General features: G+C 46.4%; 1 pseudogene; it reads left to right on the top strand.

Annotated features, from left to right (window-relative positions):
• Positions 1 to 629: 629 nt before the first annotated feature.
• Positions 630 to 20446, top strand: LOC103256542 (annotated as a pseudogene).
• The last annotated feature ends 2433 nt before the right edge of the window (positions 20447 to 22879 follow it).

Here is a 22879-nt window from a genome sequence, read left to right as displayed (position 1 = left end):
CAATCTTGCCAGACCCTGAGGTGCTGTCCCTCCCCCATCCCTGGGACCTGTTTAAGGGGGTGGGGTCCTGACCGGTGTAATCAGATACTTCCTCTCTACTGCACTCACATGTGTATTTTCTGGGGGTAGTTGGATGTCCTGAGATGCCCTACCCAGCAGCCCTATCTTTCCCGGCCCCCAAGTCTAAAACCCCTTCTGTTTTGACCCAGAAAACCCTCAGAAGAGGTCCCTTCTGGCTTATATTCCACTCTGGACCCGTTCCAGGTGAGGCTAAGGGCTCTCTGAGGCATGAGTGGGGTGAGGGTGGTACAGATCTTGGCCTCCCTGTTGGGAGACTTGTTGGGCTTAGTGTTTCAGGAGGGTTGGGATTTAAATAAGATCCTAGGCAAAGAGGCTATGTATTCTCAGACACCCCCACCCCTAATGTCTGCTGGTATCTGAGTTCAGGGTTGGAGTCTTGCCCAGGCTCAGGGGACATGCATGCCCACACGGGAGTCCCAGGCATGAGTAGCCCCCTTTTCTGCCCCTCAAGCTAATCTGGGTGAGGGTGGGAGTCCCGGGTCGGGTTACAAGCCAAATGGGGCCAGTATCCAGGTCCTGGGTGCAGTTACAGGCCCCTCCTTCCCCCAATGCCCATCGCCACCAGGAGCTGCATCGGGCAGGCATTCGCCATGACTGAGATGAAGGTGGTCCTGGCGCTCACGCTGCTGCGCTCCTACATCCTGCCCGATGACATGGAGCCCCACAGGAAGTTGGAGACGGTCCTGTGCATGGAGGACGGACTTTAGCTGCAAATGGAGCCACTGAATGGAGGTCCACAGTGACTCATCATTATCAGTTCTGGGACCTACCAGACCCCCCCACCTACTTTTGCAGAATCCCAGAAATAAAACTGTGCTGTTGCCTCTGCCTGAATGTCACTGAGAGACAGCAGGGAGTGCCTGGGAAAATTCTGGGATCCAAGGTGGGTGGTGTCTTGGAGCCCAGGACTCTGACCCTGACTGCCTCTCTGGCTGACCACAGGGTCCCCACGCTTACCAGTTCTCCCAGAGCTCCAGAAAGAACTATTTATAATTGTGTATTCTAAGATCCATTTTTGCCAGTTTATGAATTCTAATATTTAGCTAAGTGCATGGCAGCCTGAAACACAAGTCATATTGAAAACTGTTTTGAGGCTGGATTGGTTAAGTGACTGTATTTTGTCCTATCTGGAGAAGTCAGAGATTTTGTGGTACTTCTGGTAACCTTCCTTAAGAGAATGCTGAGAGGAAAAATGGGAACCAAAGTGAGGCCCAAATTTTACCTACACAATTTGTATATCTAACCTTGAATTGTACCCCACAACTTTAAAATAATAATGATTTTAAAAAAGAGAATGCCGTGACCCTCTCTCTATTCAGGCTTCCTCCCCCTCCTTCCTGATGTTTGCAAGGTAGCTAGAGCCCCATCTTGGACCATGAGGATAGGAAGGAACTCTCTTTAGGGAGGATGGATAAGAAAGCTAGAGCAGTTGGGGTCAGATGACTCTGGATCCTTGCTATGGTCTGAGTGTTTGTGTCCCTCCCAAATTCCTATGTTGAAACTTGTTTGCAATGTGATGGTATTAAAAGGTTGGGCCTTTGGGAGTTAATTAAATCATGAAGGCTCTGCCTTTATCAGTGGATTTAGTGCCATATTAGACCCAAGGGAGCTTGTTCATCTCACCCATTATGGGAGGACACAGAGAAGGATCAATCTACGCAAAATAGGCCCTCATCAGATTTGAAACCTGCTGGCACCTTGATCTTGAATTTCCCAGCCTCCAGTGTGAACAATGCATTTCTGTTGTTTATAAATTTCCCAGTCTAAGGTATTTCATTGTAGAAGCCCACGTGGACTAAGATAATCTATATCAACTTGGAATTGTATTACAAATGTCAGAATCCCAGTCTTCTATTTACTTGCAGATTGGCTTGGGGGAAATGGTTTATCTCTTTAGCCCTCAGTTTATTTACTATTTAATCACATCCACCATATGGGACTGTTATGAAGACTGAACACGTTTATATCTACAACAGAATCGAGTCAAATATGTTGTGTCAGTAGCCCACAAGAGTTCCTTTCCTCTCTCTCCCTTTTCCATCACATTTGAAAATTTAAATTTTTTTTAAATCAGAAGAGATAGATTTAATATTTTGGGGAGCGTGGCTGCCTACTATTGAAGAAAACTCATTATAATATTCAGTAAGTTCAAAATATCCACAGATATATCCGATAAATTACAATGTCCTTTGCTGAAAAGTTGACCCGAAACTTAGAATTGAAAACACATTTTCCTTGAGAGGCACGAACCGGATTTTATTCTTATCTAGGTGTTTCAGGAAGTGCAGATGGCGTGGGTTTTCAAGAGTAGGGGAAGGGGGGAGGGAGAGAAAGTAGGGGAGGAAGGGGTTGGCGTGAGGGAGAGAGAACGAGATCGCTCTCTTCAGCACCAAGCACAGTAGACAATGGCATTCTTCCCGTCTGACTCTAGGGGGCGTTCGCGCGGCGCAGAATCCAAGGACTGAGCGCCTTTCGGGGATCAAAGGTTGGGGGCCTTGGGGGAGTCCCGACTGTAAAATAAGAGTGGAGCATTGCAAAATGAAATGAACAGACATTGAATATATTCTAAGCTGAAAGTCACATTTGCTTTTCTTTGCCTTTAGGGTTCTTATTTAATTTTTAAAAACTTCATAAATCATGCATATTCATAAGGAAATTGCAAGCTAGTCAAAGCATAAAGTAAAAGCCATCTATAATCTCAAAATTTCAAAATAACAATAATAATATTCTCTCACAAATACTTCCAGTTTTTCTTTTATACATAATTTTTTTACTTATGAAAATGTTTATTTGCAACTGCATGTATTACATTTACATGTAAATTTCTGTATAAAATTGCTATTTTCTGGCTAATAAACTCAGAGAAAGGTACTCAACATTACTAGTCATTGGAAAGATTCAAACCAAAAGCACAATGTCATGCCATCTGGCCTCAGGCGATCCTTTCCCCTCAGTCTTCCAAGCAGACAGAGTTACAGGTGTGCGCCACCAGGCCTGGCTAAAAGACACAAAGGGAGCCTCAGCCCTAGGCATATGATATCTAGATAACAATTAGAATTAAGATGGCTAGAATCTAAAGAAAAGACTATACTAAGTGCTGGTGAGAATGTGGAGTAATTGAACCCTCATCCATTCCGAGTGGGAATGCAAAATAGTGAAGCTGCTGTGGACAACAGTTTGGTGGTTCATCAAAAGTGAAACATAGAGCTGGGTGCAGTGGCTCACACTTGGAACCCCAGCACTTGGGGAGGTGGAGGAGAGAGGATTGCCTGAGCCCAGATCAGCTTGGGCAACATGGCAAGACCTCCTATCTACAAACAATAACAACAACAACAACAAAATGCCAGATGTGGTGGCACACACCTGTAGTTCTGGCTGCTTGGAAAGCTGAGGTGGAAGGGTCACTTGAGTCCAGGAGGTCCAAGCTGCAGTGAACTGTGATCTTGCCACTGCACTCCAGCCTGGGCAATAGAGTGAGACTCTGACAAAAAAGAAAAAGTGAAACACAGACTTATCATATGACCATATCCCACTATACCATAAAACACCTCTTTAAGCAAGAAAGCTTGTAAATGAATACTCATAGTAGCCTATTCACAGCTGCCAAAAGGTGGGAATAGTTCAAATATTCATTACAGATGAACAGATAAACAAAATGTGGTCTGTCCATACAATGGAATATTATTAAGCCATAAGAAGAAATGAAGTGCTGACACTCTAATATGGATGAGCCTTGAATACATTATACCATGAGATAAGTCAGATACAAAAGATCACAGAGCATATGATATTATTTATATGAAATATCCAAAATAGGCAAACCCATAGAGACAGAAAGCAGATTGGTAGTTGCCAGGAGCTGTGGGGAGGAGGGAATGGTAGATAACTGCTGATGGGGACAGGGCTAGCTCTTGAGATGGCCACTATGCCCAACCCTAGATAATAAAAATGTTTTGGAATAGATAGTAGTGAAGGTTGCACAACCTTGTGACTATATTAAATGCTACTAAAGTGTTCATTTTAAAATGGCTCAAATGGTGAGTTTTACTCCAACAAAAAATGCTATTTTATCATACGTGTGTTTTGCTAATCTGGGCTCTTTGCATAATAGCATGCTATAAAATGTTTTTCATGACAATAAGTCATCTTATGAAATATTATTTTATGGTATTAGCAATGTTTGCCACCCTGTTTTTTTAATGGCATTATGTTATAAAATAATTTAATGGTTTTCTCTCACTTTGCAAGAATTCTCTTCATGCATGTTGAGTTGCTCTTCTTCAAATCATTTTTGGGGTAAATATTTAAATTTTCTATCAATAGATTCACACATATTTGTGAAAGATATGGATGTAGTTATATATCTTCCATAGAACAGGTATGGCCTGAAACTCCACAGACATGGACTTTTTTGATCCCATTAACAGGAAAACACTGCTGAGAAAGGAGAATGTGACATTTCAGCTCCCCTAGGTAGACACTGATTTCATCCTCACACTGGTCTTATGAATTGGAAAGGTTAACTCAATTGCTCAAGTTCACTCAGGGAGTGAGTGGAGAAGTACATTTGGTCAGTTTCACTTCAGAAGTTATGCCTTGCCCAACAAAGAAAGTGATTTTTCACAGTGAGTCTCAGCCATAGGCATATCAGAAAGTGATTTTCACAGTGAGTCTCAGTCCTAGGAACCACTTAGTGGATGAGACTCTTTGACAGGTGGCGCCTAAGTTTTAAATGCAATATTTGGACAGAAAACACATTTACTTGGCCAGGCTCTGTGGCTCAGCCTATAATCCCAGCACTTTGGGAGGCCGAGGTGAGTGGATTGCCTGAGCCGGTGGCTTCGAGACCCGCCTGGGCAACTTGGCAAGACCTCGTCTCTACAATAAATAAGAAATTAGCTGGGTGTGATAGCACGCACCTGTAGTTCCAGCTACTTGGAAGGCTGAGACGGAAGGATTGCTGGAGCCCAGCAGGTTGAGGCTGCGGTGGCTGGGAGCGTGCCACTGTACTCCTGTCTGGGCGACAGAGTGAGACTCGAATTCTAAAAAAAAAAAAAGAAAAGAAAAGAAAGAATACACATTTACTCACATAAAAACATGCACAGTTAAAAAAAATTAGTCCTACATATGCCCTTGATCTTTCTCAATTTTTTTCATCTTTATAAAGGTAAGCACTTTTATTTTTTGTGCATCATTTCCTAGTATATTTAGGCAAATAGTATATGTAATTAGTCACTTTCTGTCAGGATGATGCAGTACCCCCAAATGGTCAGTTCACCTCCCTGGGCCCAGCTGTAAACTCCCTGCTCCTGCTACATTCAGTTACCTCCACCAGCCATTCCATCCACCATGTGACCCCTATAGAGGAGGAACATGAGGTGCAGACAGATCCAGAGATTTGCCTGAGATCACACAGCCAGGAAGTAGCAGAGCTGGATCCAGATCCAGGCCTGGAGGACTGCCACAACACTGCCTGTCTCCAGCATGGTCTCAGACTCTGACCTTCTCCTTCCTCTTGTCTGTGGACAGCCTCACTCATGTTAAAATTACATTTATGGCCAGGCTCGGTGGCTCAGCCTGTAATTCCAGCACTTTGGGAGGCTGAGGCGAGTGGATTGCCTGAGCCCATGGGTTCAAGACCCACCTGGGCAACATGGCGAGACCTCTTCTCTACAATAAATAAAAAAAAAATTAGCCTGGAGTGGTAGCTCATGCCTGCAGTTTCAGCGACTTGGAAGGCTGAGGCGGAAGGATCACTGGAGCCCAGCAGGTCAAGGCTGTGGTGGCCAGGAGCATGCCACTGCACTCCAGTCTGGGCAACAGAGTGAGACTTCAACTCAAAAATAAAAATAATTACATTACTCAGTAGGGGGCTCTTTGTAGAGCAGGTGACCCATAGGCACTCTTTACATACAGCAGGCGGCATATAGGAGACATGTTTTCTGTAGACCATGTGACACACAGTAGGCACTCTATGCAGAGCAGACAGCAATGTGTAGGCACATTTTATCTAGAGCAAGTGGCTCTAGAGGGATTCCAGCCTCATTAGGGACTCTATGAGGAGCAGGTGTCATCAGTAGGTTGCCTTTAAGTAGAGTAGGTGACATCAGTAGCCACTGTTTATGTAGAGCAGGAAGGACAGAGTAGGCACTCTTTGTAGTGCAGGTGGCACTCAGTAGGTACTCTTTATGTAGAGTAGGCAAACTCAGTAGGCACTATCTATATAGAACAGGTGACACTCAGTAGGTACCCTTCAACTAGAGCAGGTGACATTTAGTAGGCACTATCTATGTAGAGCGGGTGACACTCAGTAGGTACATGTCAATTAGAGCAGGTGAGACTCAGTAAGCACTATTTATGTAGAGTAGGTGACATTCAGTAGGTACACTTCAATTACAGCAGGTGACACTCAGGCACTATCTATGTAGAGTAGGTGACAGTAGGTACACTTCAATTACAGCAGGTGACACTCAGTAAGCACTATCTTTGTAGAGCTGGTGACACTCAGTAGGTACACTTCAATTAGAGCAGAGGACACAGTAGTCACTATCTATGTAGAGCAGGGGACACTCAGTGGGTACACTTCAATTAGAGCAGGTGACACTCATTAGAGCTGGTGGCACTCATTAGGCACTGTTTATGTAGAGCACCTGGTACTTAATAGGCATTCCTTAAGTAGACCAGGAGACACTCAGTAGGCATTTTTTTTTTTTGAGTTAGAGTCTCACTCTGTTGCCCAGGCTGGAGTGCAGTAGCACGCTACTCATGGCCACTGCAACCTCAACCTGCTGGTCTCAGGCAATCCTTCTGCCTCAGCCTTCCAAGTAGCTGGAACTACAGGCATGTGCCACCACACCCAGCTATTTTTAAAAAATTTATTATAGAGATGAGGTCTCACCAAGTTGCACAGGCTGGTCTCAAACCTGTGGGCACAGGCAGCCCTCTGGTCTTGGCCTCCCAAAGTGCTGGGATTATAGGTGTGAGTCACTGTACCCAGCCTAGAAAGCACGATTTAGGCAGAGCAGGTGACACTCCATAGGTATTCTTTATGTAGAGCGCCTGGCACACGGTAGGCACACTTTATATAGAATATGAGGCATTGAGTATTCCAGGTTTATGTAGAGCACCTGGCTCACAGTAGGTACACTTTATAAAGTGAGTCTGGCACACAATAGGCATCCTTTATTTAGAGTATTGGCACACAGTAGAAGTTCTTTTCATACAGTCTTTTGTACAGAATAGAGATTGGCACACAGCAGCCCAAAGACTAGTTGCCAGCCCCTTTCCTTCACTCCCTCTTTTTGGGGATCACTCTTTTGTGAAGTCCACTTCTGTCCCCCTCTAAGGACCTTACCCAGCATTCCATTTCCAAGATGGGAGGTCTGAGCCCAGAAGGCTGCCAACAGTCAGAGCAAGGATGAGGCAGAATTAGGAATCCACTTAGGGTTTCTGGGCTCTGACCACCCCTGCCTGGACCCCGCCTGCTCACGGTCACGTTCAGCCTTACCCACCATGCCTCCCCCTCGGTCCCCTTTCACTGAGACCAGCCTCCAGGGTTGATCTTCCAGCTGAGCTCTTTATCCTTAGAATCTGACCCAGGTAATCCCTAGGGAAGCCGGATTCTTTGTTCCTGCTTCAGGCAGTCATGTCTCCAACAGGGTCCTGGGCTGCCTGGGGGCAGGTCTTGAACACCTGCCAGGTTGTGCAGTGGGGGCCAGAGTCCTCTGTCTCTAAATTTCATAATTCTGCACTGAGAAATGGTTCACAACATCCTCCTGGCCCACACTTAGGGACAAGGCATGCCTGGCTCTGCTTGCCTAGCACTTGAGCTCTCAACTTCATGCTTTTACCTGCTGTACCCTGGCCTTGGAAGGGCATAGTGGCTATAAACTTTGGGGCTCAGAGTCACCTTGGATCATTCTTCACTTACTCTCCAACCCACATGGGAGGGGCTGAAATCCGAGGATAAAGGATCTGTGCTGTATCATCCTGAACTGGTTCCTGTGCAGGCAACAGGTTCCACCCTAGGTTTAGCCAGTTGCCTAGGCACAGGAAAGGCAGCCAGACCTGTAGGGATTGGTTGGCCCAGTCCAGCCCAGCCTTTCACAGCCTCCCCTAGGTCAGGGGTCAGGGGCAAAGACCTCCCAGCAGAAGAAGAGAAGAGACTGTGTGGGACAAACTCTTCCTTCAGAAGGTGACAGGCTGGGGGGTGATGGGATTGGAGAGTCCTCACCTAGGATGGGGGAACACTACCCAAGGCAGGGGTGGTGTCAGGCTCCTGAACAGGTAGTTTTCTGGTAACTGAGCCCCTGGAAACCTCCCAGAAATCAGGTAGGGCCTATCTGGACTCTAATCAGCCTCTCTCTTTCACTTTCTTGTGCTTCAGGGGTTGCTGGAGGCCAGTTGGCTGCTGGTTTTGACTGAGTCTTTCGGAACCTTAGCTCTCAGCTCTTGTTCACCCATCCCTGAGCCCTCCCTGCCCTGCCCCCAGTGCCTTGCTGGCCCTGTCCCTTTCCATTTTCCCTGAGCTCCCTTGTCCCTTTCCTTGGACTCAGGAACTCACCTTCCATCCCGTTGCCCTGCAGGTTGTCTCACCTGAGCCTGTCCTGGCTGGGTCTTGGGCCAGTGGCAGTGTCCCCTTAGCAGCTCCTGCTGCTGGTCGGTTTCTCCTGGCTCTTGGCGCACCGCCTGACCTGGGCCTATGCCTTCTATGACAACTGCCATTGCCTTTGGTGTTTCCTGCAGCCCCCAAAATGGAGCTGGTTCTTGGGTCACCTGGGCCTCGTGAGTGGCAGCAGGATAGGTCTGGGGTATCAGGGTAGAAGGACTACTCGAAGGGTGGTAAAGGGGTCCCAAGACCTGGAGTGGGGGTAGGCTGGGGCCTGGGACAACAGAGAAACTGGAAGGAGGCCCACTTATTCTTCTATTCACTCATTCCTTCACTCATTCATTCTTCTACTCATTCACTCATTCCTCTACTCACTCACTCACCTCTCTCCTGTGCCATCCCAAGCCTTTCTCCTCTTCTTGTTCTCTCATTTCTGGCCTGCTTTGAATCCTTGTCCTACCTATCTTCCCACATTGGTGCACTTTCGTGAGGTTTCCAGAATGAGCTACACATAGTGAGGAGCCCCTAGTGTCCCCACTTTCTCCGCCACTGGAACTGAGGCCTCTTCAGCCCACCATCTTGGGTCTGTACCCTGCCTGGCCCATTTCTTGTTGCAGGGCACATCTGGGCCAGAAGACCATTGTGGGCAGTCTCCCACCACCTCCTTCTTCAGAAGATCCTTCCTCTTATCTTGTTCCTCTCCACAAGGATGTCCCAATAGATCCTATTGCCCAGCCTGGATAAAAGCTGTCCACTCACTTCCCCTTTAGAAGTCTCATTGACTTCCCCACCCCCAGATCTTACCCTCAGAGTTAGACCTGTTTTCCTTTTTGGGTGATGTGTTCTCGGTCTGTTCATGTGAAAATGGCAGCACTGAGGGACATATCCATAGATGCAGTGGGTGGGTGCACAGGATGCACTAGAACAGGGCCTGGCATGCAGAAGGTGCTCACAGGTGAGAGACGCCATCCTGAGGGACAGTTAGAGTCACCTCTACTCCCTGAGGTCTGCTGAGATTGAAAGTTTCCCAGAGTGCTGACCCTTGTTCCCAGGAGGAACTGGAGTCAGTGAGGACCAGCCAGGACAGGAGAGGATGTGGGGTCCAGCCCTAAGGACATGTCCTGACTCACCCATGAGTAGCCCACCTCATATGGACTCTCCTTGGGCTGAAACACTCCCAGGACAAAAAAATCATTTCTATTGAGCCAAGATGGGCCTCCCTGTGAGCAGACAGCATGTCTTCTCCGTCTGCCTTGGCATGTATCTTTAGGACTTGAAGATGCCCCCAAGAAAGAAGAAGCAGGAAAAAGATACACATGTTTATTTATTTGTATGTAAGCCAAAGTGAGAGAGCGAGAGTGCGAGTGAGAGTGAGAGAGGCGGGGGGCGGGGGGAGAGAGAGAGAGAGAGAGAGAGAGAGAGAGAGAGAGAGAGAGAGAGAAGAGAGAAGAGGGAACTGACTCAGATGTTGATGGATACTAAGAAGTTCCAAGAAGTGCCATCTGCAAACTGGAGAGTCAGGGATGCTGGTATGTAATTCAGTCTGAGTCCAGAAGCCTGAGAATCTGGAGTTGTAATGTGTCTGGGCAGGAGAAGATGGATGTCCCAGCTCCAGAAGAGAGTGAATTTTTCTTTCTTCTGTCTTTTGCTTTTGTTTTTTTGAGTCGGGATCTCACTCTGTCACCCAGGCTGGAGTGCAGTGGCATGATCACAATGATCATGACTCATGGCAACCTCAACTTTCTGGGCTCAGGCAATTTTTCCACCTCAGTATCCCTAGTAGCTGGGACTACAGGCACGCACCAGCATGCCCGGCTAATTTTCTGATTTTTGTACGGATGAGGCTTTGCTGTATTACTCTGGTTGGTCTTGAACTCCTGGGGGCTCAGGCAATCTGCCCACCTCTGCCTCCCAAAGTGCTGGGATTACAGGCTTGAGCTATCAAGCCCGCCCTTTCCTCTGCCTTTTCTTTTCATCCGTGGATTGGAAGTTATCTGCTTACATTGTGGAGGGTGGATCTTCCTTGCTCATTTTACTACAGATTCAAATGCTAATCTAATCTAAAACACTCTCACAGACATACCCCAAAATATTATTGGATCAGCCATCTGGGCATCCTTTAGCCCAGTCAAGTTGACACCTAAAATTAATTATCTCAAGGAGGTGATTACACTGACTTGCTTGTAGGTTGACCCCACAGATGTGGGCATGAGGGTCATTACTCTGCTGGTGGCTACCTATCCTTAAGGTGTTATGACCTGGATGGGTCCCATCTCCCCCATCATCGGTCTATGCCACCCTGACATCATCAGATCTGTCACCAACACCTCAGATACCCATCTGAAACACCTGGTGGTGGGTGCTGTGGCACATCTGAAATCTGTGGGCTTCTGTGTGGCCCCCACAGTACCCTGGCCCCTCCTTCCCCCTTCTCTCTCAGCCACCTTCCTCTTCTCTTCATGTTTTCATTAACTTCTACTTATATCCTCCTCCCACTGGCATCTGCCCCATTCTACCCTGGTGATCTGGGTACCACTCTTGCTCCAAAAGGTCTCAATTCAAGGCCATGGGTTGTGGGAACCCCCAAGCTTGAGGAGATGGATCTGGAAAGAGACATCCCAACTTTGTGGGGTCAAAAATGGGCCAGAGGGAGTTGGGGCATGACAGCCCAGAGGAGAACAAGGTCTCTGCTGGGGCAGGCTAGAAGGCTTCCTGGAGGAGGGGGTTGCTGGAGTGGGGTCTGGAATGATGAGTAGGAATTTTTAAAGTGGGGGTACAGAGTGATGCAGTGGGCATCGTTAGTATTTAAGGACCCCTGCCAGGTCTGGCATCAACCTTGTCCATCCCCACACCCACAGCAACAGAAGAATTTGTGGCTGGTGGAGGATCTGGGCTGCTATTTATGTGACGTCCATCTCTGGTGTGGGTCTTTTCCCTCTACTCCATCCTGTGCCTCTTACACCCCAAGTTCATTGCTCTCCTGCTTCAGAACCCAGGCCAGCCTGGTGCCCTTCCCTTGCCCTCTGCCTTTTCCATCCTTGGAAAGGCCAGGCTGAGCAGAAGAAGGGGTGGCATCACACAGAGACCATGATGCTGACCTCCAAATGCTGAATGGCTCTGGGCAGATCCCAGCTATCAGTGGCTGCTGATGTTTCTTTCAGTTGTGAGTGGCAGAAACTCAACCCCATCGGTCTAAATAAAGAAAAGGAATCTATTGACTTTAAAGTCTAGACAGAGTGAGTGGCCTTTAGGCATGGGCAGTCCGGGTCTACACAGCGTCTTAAGGAAATGGTCTCCCTCTCTTGGTTTTACCTTTTTCTGCATCACTTTTCTTTTCTTTTGAGTTGTGGTTTTGCTCTGTTGCCCAGAATGGAGTGCAGTGGCATGAACACAGCTTACCACAGCCTCAGCCTCCTGACTGATCCTCTGCCTCAGACTCCTGTGCAGATGGGACTATAGGCACACACCACCATATCCAGCTAATTTTTTTGTAGATATGGGGTCTCACTATGTTGCCCAGGCTGGTTTCAAGCTTCTGGGTTAAAGTAATCCTCACACCTCAACCTCCCAATGTGCTGGGATTACAGGTGTGCATCATTGTGCCTGGCACTTTTCGAAGCAGCCTTTTCCTCAAGGTGTCATCAATGAACCCCAGAATCTCAGTTCCCATTGAATGGCCCATGATTTACTTTAATTGTCCTAGTCTGGGCCACAGGACATCTTTTTCACCCAATGAATGTGACTTTGACTGCCCAGCCTTGGCAGGCACTTGGCTCCCAGTTTTGAGGGCACAAAGCAGTTCTGCGGTTGAGATCATAGCATTGTGGATTCAGATAGAACTGACTTTGATCCCAGTCATGTCACTTACTATCTGGGGGACTCTGGGCAGATGATTTTATTGTTCAGAGCCTCAGTCTCATCGTCTGGAAAATGAGATGAAGGAGAAACCAAGGAGACATGGTGTTTGGGATCCAGATGGCAAGAGATTTATTCTGTGTCTGTAATTGAAGGACCTGGAGCGTTGTGGATCAAAGCTGTGGGGAGGGAGCCCAGGAGGAGGCTCAGCACAGAGAGGATAGCGAAATGCTGCTCAGAGTTCCCAGGGTTCAGGTCTGGGTCTCTTCCCTGCAGACCCTTCTTGTCGGTAGCCTGAAAGAGCATGAATTTGGTCCTGTGTGTTCTCCAGATACAGAGCTTGGAGGAAGGTCTCCTATATACACAGGGCCTGGTGAGCACCTTAAAGTACATATGCTGCTGGTGGATGGGGCCCTGGCAAGCAATCATCTGCATCTTCCACCCCAACTACATCAAGCCTGTGCTCTTTACTCCAGGTAGACACTGCACCGGCCTTCCCTGGCCTGCTGCTGAGATCTCTGTGCTGTCCCCAGCTAGTGGGGCAACCTGAGTGCAGACAGGAGGGGCCATGGGGGAGATGTGGCTGCCTCTGTCTTCCCTAGATTTCCACCGGTCTGACCCCTGGTCTTATCCACTCATGTTTGGGGTATGTTTGTGTAACGTCTGCTGGAAGACCATGTCTTGTCATGTGTATATTTACACCCGAGTCCTGATAACACCTGGAATATGTTATACCTGGTTGCATCGAGTATATGTTTACACCTGGGATCATATGGAGGTAGTCATGTCTGGGATTCAGCTGAGGCCAAGGACATTTGGGACATGTAGGAGTCTTTCTGGTTCTTGTCTGAAATGTTGTTTGTTTGAGATAGTCTTTTTTCTACTGCTGGGCCGTGTTTGGGGCTCGTCTGAGATCTGGGCCCCCGTGTCCTTTCATGAAATGTCTGAGACATTATTTGAATCTTGTCTGAGGCAGATCTTAAGGTACATTTGGGTCATGCCCAAGGAACAGTGTGGTTCACACCTGGAACATTAAAGGGACCATATTTAAATCCTATCCGAAACCCATCTTTTGGGGCACACTGTAGTGATGTCAGCTTGTCTCATGTGCATGTTAAAGTATACTGTCTTGCTAGAGGTTGTCATGTATTTTGTGACTATGTAAGGGCATGTTAACACAGTCAGGATCATGTCCCCTGTCCCAGGTTCATATAAGTGGATATTAGAGAGTGCTGGGGCAGATAAATTTCCTAGGTCCCTCTAAAGGTTTTTGTAGAGAGTTCAGTTGTGCATAGGTGTTACAAAACATGTTGGGCCATATAAAAGTCATGTTGTGGTGTGCAGGGGCATTCTATGCCATGTTAAGGCATGTTGTTGCTCTACTGTGCTGCTGTATCCTTGTCTGGTCCCCCTTGGATACCCCATTTATCCTTCTCCTGCCCTTCCTCTGATTCCTGCTATGCTGGGCTTAAAGGTGGGAAGTGTAAATTCTGACTGGGAGCTTCCACTCTACACACCCAAAGTCCCACCCCTGCCCCTCTCTGTGGCCCCTGATGGTCTCATTTGTGTCAGCTGCCATTGCACCCAAGGATGTGATCTTCTACAGCTTCCTGAAGCCCTGGCTGGGTGAGTAACTGCAGGTGAAGGGGGTTGGGGACAACCTTTTGGAGCCAAGGGAAAGTGATGCCCTTGCCCACTGCCCATGGCTGCCCTATTAGGGGATGGGCTCCTGCTGAGTGCTGGTGACAAGTGGAGCCGCCACCATCGGATGCTGACACCCACCTTCCATTTCAACATCCTGAAGCCCTATGTGCAGATTTTCAACTACAGCATGAACATCATGCATGTGAGTTTCTTGGACCTAGAGTCCTAGCTTGAGCTTTGGGGATGGAGGAATCACAGACACACCTAGTCTAGAATTTTGGCTTTTCTGGGTGGGTTTGGGACCATTGTGTTTCTTCTCAGAGCCTTGGTTTCCTCATACAATGGGGATATAATAATCCTTATCTAATATATGATTTATATGATGTAATGGCACATGCTCAGAAGGTGCCAATTTCCATGTTTCTCTCACAAAAGCTCTGCAAACTCAAGCATGATTATAAAGATTGTATAGCAGCTATTGCTGAGTAACTAATCACTTCAAAACTCATTGGTTTAAAGCAGTTTAAAGGGTTAACTATTTTTAATAAGTCTGTGGGATGGGTGGCTGGTTCTTCTTAACATGGATGAGATCACTCAATGGTGTATGAGCTGCTGTGGGTCAGGCAGACAGCTTTGCTAACCCTGGCTCCATTCTCTCACATGTGTAGAGTTTGGTTGGCTTCAGGCTGATGTAGGATGGCCTCAGCTGGGAATACTGGACTTTCCATCCTGTGATTCTCTTCCCCCAGAAGGTACCCTGTAATGTTTATATAGCAGAGATGGGGTACTAAGGGATTGAGAGGAGGCTGCCATGCCTCTTGAGGCTGAGGTCTCTTATAGTCATTACCTCATCATTTTTGCCACATGATATTTGCCCATAGAAAATCAAAGTCTAGCCGGGCTCGGTGGCTCAGCCTGTAATCCCGCACTTTGGGAGACTGAGGTGAGTGGGTTGCCTGACCCCGCGGGTTCATGACCCACCTGGGCAACTTGGTGAGACCTCATCTCTACAATAAATCAAAAATTAGCCGGGCGTGGTAGCACACGCCTGTAGTTCCAGCTACTTGGAAGGCTAAGGTGGAAGAATCGCTGGAGCCCAGTAGGTCGAGGCTGTGGTGGCCAGGAGTGGCCACTGCACTCCAGTCTGGGTGACAGAGTGAGACTCCAACTCAAAAAAAAAAAAAAAAAGAAAATCAAAGTCTCTTTTACTAAAGATTTCCATGGAAAGGAACAGTTATGAGTTAGTTACCAAATTTTTTGAGGTCTTGCATGTACAGAGCTAAATATCTTGTGTAGAAAAACAAATGTGTAGACCCATGAGAAAAAAGAAAAAAAAGCAAGTAGAAAAAAAAAGACAGAAAGTCAAAAGTCAAGCATAGAATCAATTGGGAGGAGTATAAAATAGGCCCCATCTCTTAATGGAAGTTGCTGAAAAATCACATTGCAAAGATGTAGACCTAGGGAGAAAGGAACAATTGCGGGACAGGGCTTTGTAAAGTCTAGGATTTTTTTTTCTTACTTGCAAACTGATAAGTTAGCTTGTTACTGTTTCTTGAAGTCTTCCAGAAGACACGAGACTCCTGGGTCAGAGACAAAGGGCAGTTGATTACTCATGGTACAGCAAGCAGCATGCGCTTCTTGCTGGTTTGTAGTCATCTAAATTTCATGAGGGCAACCCAGGCGGCTTCTATAGATGCCTGCTGATGTAGTACATTGTGTTACAGGGAGGAGCATAGGGAATCTGCTCTTATAGCAGGCAGAAGCAAGCCTGATGTGTATCCAGGGGAGTCATTACCTTATTCATCAAGTCTATTCTCTGTAAACAGAAGTTTGAGAAATGACCCGAGTTAAGAACACCGAGGTCTTGCATTCTTGGCATGCCCAAAAGGCATACTCAAGGTCAGTGTAGGACTGCCTCTCCCAACATAGGAATATTTTTGAAAACAAGAAAGATGAGGAAAGCCACCATTTATTGAAAACTCACTATGTAGCAGAAACAATGTTGCGTGCCAATTCAATGGTACAAGTATATATTGTCTAATTTATTTTAACAACTCCACAAGCTCTGACAATTAGGTTCATGAACCATCCTAAAAAAAGTGCTACATACCTCATTGCTGAATATCACTACAGTCACCTTCGAAGTACTCCCCCTGGGAAGCTATGCATCAACACCAGCACCTAGTCTACCCATCAAAGCAATTTTGGAACTCTCTTTCTGGAAAGTCGTTATGTGTTGAGACCTGACAATTGAGTTCACAAACCTGCCACTGTGCACTTACGTTGGCAGCTCTGTACAAATAACTGTATTGGAACACCCTCCCTACTTACCTGATCTGACCCCCAACGACTTTTTTCTTTACCCAAAGATACAGGAAATATTGAAAGGAAGACATTTGATGAAATTCATGACATCCAGGGTAATAAGACGAGGGCTCTGATAGTCATTCCAGAAAAAGAGTTCCAAAATTACTTTGGCAGGGGGACTAGACACTGGCATCAGTGCATAACTTCCCAAGGGGAGTCCTTCAAATGTGACCATAGTGATATTCAGTACTGAGGTATGGGTAGCACTTTTCTAGGATGAATTTGTGCACTTAATTGTTGAACCATGTATGAAGGAGACATTATTTCTGCCCCCTTATAGATGATGAGCCTAAGGGCCAGAGATATTAAGGAACTTACCCTAGTTCACCCAGCTAATAAGCGAGCTAGTAGTGGAGGAGCCAGGGCTCTAACCTAGTTTATTTGGCACCAAGCAGGTCATCTCAACTATTACTGAAGGTTTGACAGGTGGGACCTAGGGGAGGGTAATGAGTTGACCAAAAGCACATAGACCATAGGAGGCAAAACTTGAATTTGTATCCAGGTCTCCTGACTCAAAGGCTTTGGGTCTTCATCTTCTAATAGTAACAGCTCCCACTCCCACCCAAACTGCTCCTTTCTGGGGATGGGTTCCTGAAGAGAAAATGAAGATGATGGTTCCAGGAAACCCATCCTGGTGGTTGGGATTGGGTAGGGGCTCAAGAGAGCAAGGGCCCAGATCCAGCTCTCTCCTTCTCTGGACAGGCCAAGTGGCAGCGCCTGGTCTCAGAGGGCAGTGCCCATCTGGACATGTTTGAACACATCAGCCTCATGCCTTGGACAGTCTGCAGTAATGCATCTTCAGCTCTGACAGCAATTGTCAGGAGTGAGTCCTTGCCTAGGGTCTGGGCACTTGAAATATGGACCCAAGGGGGTAGATCAGGGTGAGAGGAGTTGTGTCATAGTTATTCTTTGAAGGACTGGTATGAACTTTATCATGAAATTTCCAGAAAGCCACTGAAGGAGTTTGAGCTGATGGGCATGGTCAGAACCAAGTTCTGTGGAGGACTGACTGTCATATAGACACTAAGTGGAGTTCATGTTGAATGCAGGAAGGCTACAGTGGGGCTACACCATGGACCTCTTGGATGAGGATAATATCTGAGTTTTGTGGACAGTTTCAGGAAGGGGAAATTTCCAGGACTAGATACTGGGTGGGAGAGAGAGAAGAGGGGCATGATGTTCAAGTCATACTCTGGGTGCCTAGGGGCATAGAGCCAGCTCACAGAGATGGGAGGTAGGGAGAGAAGATGGTTTGGAAGAGGCAAGTCTTATGGCTGATCCCCACTGTGTATCTGTTGGGTCATCTGCTTCTGGATACTCAGTTTCCTGGTGGGAGGTCCTCCTCGGGTTTTAGGTGTGTTAAGTTGTTCCTTTCCTTATTTCATCATCCTGCAGAAAGTCCAGTGAATATATTACTGCCATCTTGGAGCTCAGTGCTTTTGTGGCAAGAAGACACCAGCAGATCCTCTTACACTTGGACTTCCTATATTATCTCACCCATGATGGGCAGCGCTTCTGCAGGACCTGTGACCTGGTACATGACTTCACAGATGCCATCATCCAGGAGTGGCACCACACCCTCACTAGCCAGGGTATTGATGATTTTCTTAAGGCTGAGACCAAGTCCAAGACTTTGGATTTCATTGATGTACTTCTGCTGAGCAAGGTAGGCTTCTCTGGGATCTGAATTCAAGAGGTAGAATGCAGTTTGATGCCAAATGTCACACAGAACTTGGATTTGATTCAGAGGACACTGGGGTGCCATGGAAATCAGGTCAGACATAAGTTTTAGAGATGACTCTGTGGAACACCCCTCGTAGGGGATTACTAAGTCTGAAACTATAGAGTCTAGATTTTCCTTGATTTACAAGTTAATAAATTAGTCTATCACATTTTTCCAGACATCCACAACTATATCTATGCCTATGTTTATGTCTTTGCCTGGGTGTGTATCTATATTTTTGTCTTTCCTATGTATATATCTTTGTCCATGTCCACATCTTTGTGTATATTTGTGTGTGTCTATGTCTGTCTTCTTCTGTGTCTGTCTATGTCTTTGTGTCTGGCTTACATAGGACAACTGGCTTTTGTCTTTGTCTATGTCAATGCTATGTCTACCTCTGTTTCCTCTTCAGTGAGATGCCAAAGTCTGTTAGCTTACAATCCAAAAGTCTTCAGGATAAGATTCCAGATTTACCACTCCAAAATGTGAATAAATATTTTCAGAGCAATACTCAATCTCTAACTTCCCAGGAAAATTGCAGTTTAATTAACGTGGAACTCAAGTTGCCAGTAACTTTTTCTCAGAAAACTCTCATTATGCAGGAACATGAAAATCTTCATGGATGATTTTTTTTCCCTGAGCCTGACCCTGTGTCTATGTGTATGTGTTTGTGTATTTGTGTCTTTGTCTGTGCTGATGTCTTTCTCTATGTTGATGTCTTTCTCTATGTCTATATCTATTCTGACAGATGCGTTAAACATCTGGATCAGGTCAGGCATAGTGGCATATGCCTATAATCCCAGCAATTTGGGAGGCAGAGGTGAGAGGATTGCCTGAGCCCAGAGGTTCAAGACCAGCCTGGGCGACTTGGCAAGATCTCATCTCTACAATAACTCAAAAAGTTAGCCAGGCATGGTGGCTACTTGGAAGGCTGATGTGGTAGGATCGTCTGAGCCCAACAGGTCAAGGCTGAGGTAGCTGTGAGCGTGCCATCACACTCCAGCTGGGTGGCAGAATGAAACTCTGAATTAAAAAAAAAATCTGGGTCAGAGAAGCCCATTTACAAGTCACAGAAATAATAGCATTCAGAGAAGGATTGTAGCACTGGCTTTCCATTTCCAGATCAAATTCTTCTGAGGGCAAGGCAATGTTTTTGCCTATAAGTGCAGTAAGGTTTACACTATAGGAGAGGGGCCCCACATTGTGAGTCCTGGCACTTACATAGGACAACTGGCATATTTCCCACTTCTTCCATCTGGGGGTAGGAGGGGGGAAAGAGAGAGAGGAAGAAGGAGAGGGAGTGGGGAGAGAGAGAGAGAGAGAGAGAGAGAGAGAGAGAGAGAGAGAGAGAGACACTTTGTTTTTGAGCACAAACTACTCTTCAGTGAGATGCCAAAGTCTATAAACTTACAACCCGAAAGTCTTTAGGATAAGATTCTAGATTTACCACTTCAGAATGTGAGCAAATATTTTCAGAGCAATACCCAATCTCTAACTTCCAAGGAAAACTGCAGTCTAATTAATCAGGAACCCAAGCTGCCAGTAACTTTTTCTCAGAAAGCTCTCATTATGTAGGAACATGAAAATCTTCATGGATGATTGATTCATTCCACCAGGGACAAAATAGGAGGCAAGGAAGCCTGGAAGGAAGTCCATGGGGTGGGGGCTCTGGAAGTGGCGACTAAAAGAGATCTAGGAGTGTAGGGTGGGCTTGGGCTTCTGGAAGGTGGATGGATCTTCAGACATTGTCCCAGGTTAGACTCAGGAACCTTAGAGCTAGTGTGATCTGAGGGGCCATGCCATCTCTCCAGGATGAAGATGGGAAAGAGTTGTCAGATGAGGACATGTTTGAACTTCTTTAAACACCTTCATGTTTGAAGATGAGGGTCCCAGTGTGGACTACAGTGTGGACAGGGGTCTCTCCATCTTGGATCACTCTATTCTGTTCATCTTCCTTCTCCTCTCGTTCCCCCATGAAACCTCAATGTGTGGATGCCTGGTGTGAAGCAACCCAGAGACTCACACCTACCTGCTGTTCCTCAGGCCATGCCACCATGGCGAGTGGCCTCTCCTGGGTCCTGTACCACCTTTCAAAGCACCCAGAATACCAAGAGTGCTGTCGGCAAAAGATGCAAATCCTCCTGAGCAACTGTGAGACCAGAGATTGAATGGTGAGTGCAGGGCCTCAAGGTCTCTTCCTGAGTCCTCTCACGGGTTCTACTCCGCCAAGTGGGGAGAGGGAAAGTTGTTTTGGTCAGTTCTGCCCACTATTGCTTAGTGGGAATAAGAACATAGACAGAGACCGGGTTTGGTACCCAGCCTGGCTAACAGGGGAAAGGTTGTAGGCTTTTAGGGCAGAAAGATCTGGGCTGCTGAGAGAATTGGTGGCAAGATGTGAGGGCCAATGATGCCACATCGCACATGTTCAGTAAATGAACTTCCCCTCCACTCCCTTCTTTTCTCCCTGAAATACAATATTTTCAAACTTCTTCTCTTTCTGAATGTTTGCTCTTCTGCACCCTAAGTCCTGTCCTACTATCCAGTCCAGGGACTCATAAAGGGCACCTGGAGGTAAAAGTCATTCATCGCTTGCCCAGAACATCTGCTTCATCCATCCATCCAGTCTTCATTCAGCAAATGCTTGCACACTGCTCTTCCACTGCCTGATTGTGTTCACAGCAGCTTTCTGTGCTCTGGAGACCTGGGAAGGACCCAGCCAAGAACCTCTTTTCCAGGGTCTCCCAGTCTGGTGGGGGAGCATCCTGTGGAACAGTGCTGTAGGTCAAGAAGACATCCTGGGTAAAAGTGGAGGTGGGGAGATATTGAGATAAGGTAGTGTGTGCAGGGGAAGGATAGAGGCATAGAGAGAGGAAGAAGGGAGAGGGAATGAGAAAGAGGGAGAAGGAGAGGGGGAGAGAGAGAAAGGAGACAGAGAAGGGGAGAGAGAGAGAATTACCGAGTCATGATGAGACGAGGAAAGTGGAGATGGCAGCAGAGATTGGCTATGGAAGACTTGGGGAAAAAAATCTTTTTTTTTTTGGAGTCAGTGTCTCACTCTGTCACCCAGGCTGGAGTGCAGTGGTACATTCATGGCCACTGCGGCCTTGACTTGCTGAGCTCGGGTGATCTTTCTGTCCCAACCTTCCAAGTAGCTGGAACCACAGGCATGTACCACTATGCCTAGTTAATTTTTTACATTTATTGTAGAGACAAGGTCTCGCCATGTTGCTCAGGCTGGTCTTGAGCCCCTGAGCTCAGGCAATCCTCTCACCTCTGCCTCCCAAAGTGCTGGTATTACAGATGTGAACCACTGCACCTGGCATGGAAAAAATCTTAACGGCCTAGATTTTAGCCCAAGGGACATGGGAAACTATGGGATGTGTTTGAGCAAGAGAGGGACAGGTCAGATCTGGGTACCACAAATTCCTTTTTTTTTTTGAGTTGGAGTCTCATACTTTCACCCAGGTTGGAGTGCAGTGGCATGATCACAGCTACTGCAACCTTGACCTGCTGGGCTCAGGTGATCATTCCACCTCAACCTTCCAAGTAGCTGGGACTACAGTGTGTGCCACCAAGCACAGCTAATTTTTTGGTTTATTGTAGAGACGAGGTCTCGCCATGTTGCCCAGGTTGGTCTCAAACTCCTGGGCTCAGGCAATCCTCTCACCGTGGTCTTCCAAAATGCTGGGACTACAGGTGTGAGTCACTTCTCCCAGCAGTACCATAAAGAAAATTTAAGGCTAGTGTGGAGGGCATACTGGGAAGGATGAGGGTACAGGGAGGACATCTTGAGGTCTGAGCTAGGCCAGGCAGGGGCTGGAGGATGGAGAGGAGGCAGTGGATCAGACAGGTGTTTTGGAAGTCCTCCACTGCAAGCCTTTGCTCAGCACAACAGTCCTGTGAGACATAGAAACAATTTTATGCTTTTAAACCCAAGATTTCAGGCCAAATTATGCACTTGGTACCCCCCAAAAAGTGTCCAGAAGAGTTTGTGATAAAAATTAACTTTCTTTTTAAGCCCTGCCCAGTCGTGACTATGGTCAATGATTTCCTGTGTGTCTTTCCAGAGAATGACTATCCTGATGCCAATATTTATATGAACACACACTTTCTTTTTCTGTACAAATGAAAGTATTTAAAATAGATACAATCTGCACATTAACAATATATCTCTGAGACATTTTCTTTTTCTCAAAATGTAAGTCTTGGGAAATGAGTTTGCTGTTAAAATATTACTGTTTTATTTTATTTTTTAAAAAGCTTTTATTTCAATGGCTTTAGGGGGTCCAAATGACTTTTTTGCTACAAGGATGCATCATGTAGATAATTGACAAGTTTTAACTATATGTATTTATGCTGTACAATGTGATGCTATGATATATTTATACATTTAATGATTAAGTCAAACTAAACATGTCCATCATCTCATGTATTTATTATGTTTTTGGTGAGAACATTTGATATTTACTCTTTTAGTAATTTTAAATAATACAATACATTGTTTATTAGAGTCACGAAACTGTGCAGTAGGTAGCAAAAATGTATTTCTTCTCTCACAGAAAATTTCCCTCACCATTCCCTCTCCCATTCCCTTCTTCCCA

This window comes from Carlito syrichta, unplaced genomic scaffold (assembly GCF_000164805.1).
Source record: "Carlito syrichta isolate Samal-C Ts95f unplaced genomic scaffold, Tarsius_syrichta-2.0.1 Scaffold289935, whole genome shotgun sequence".
NCBI classification, from domain to species: domain Eukaryota; kingdom Metazoa; phylum Chordata; class Mammalia; order Primates; family Tarsiidae; genus Carlito; species Carlito syrichta.
Note: the sequence above shows the minus strand (reverse complement) of the source record. Positions and strands in the feature narration are given on the sequence as shown.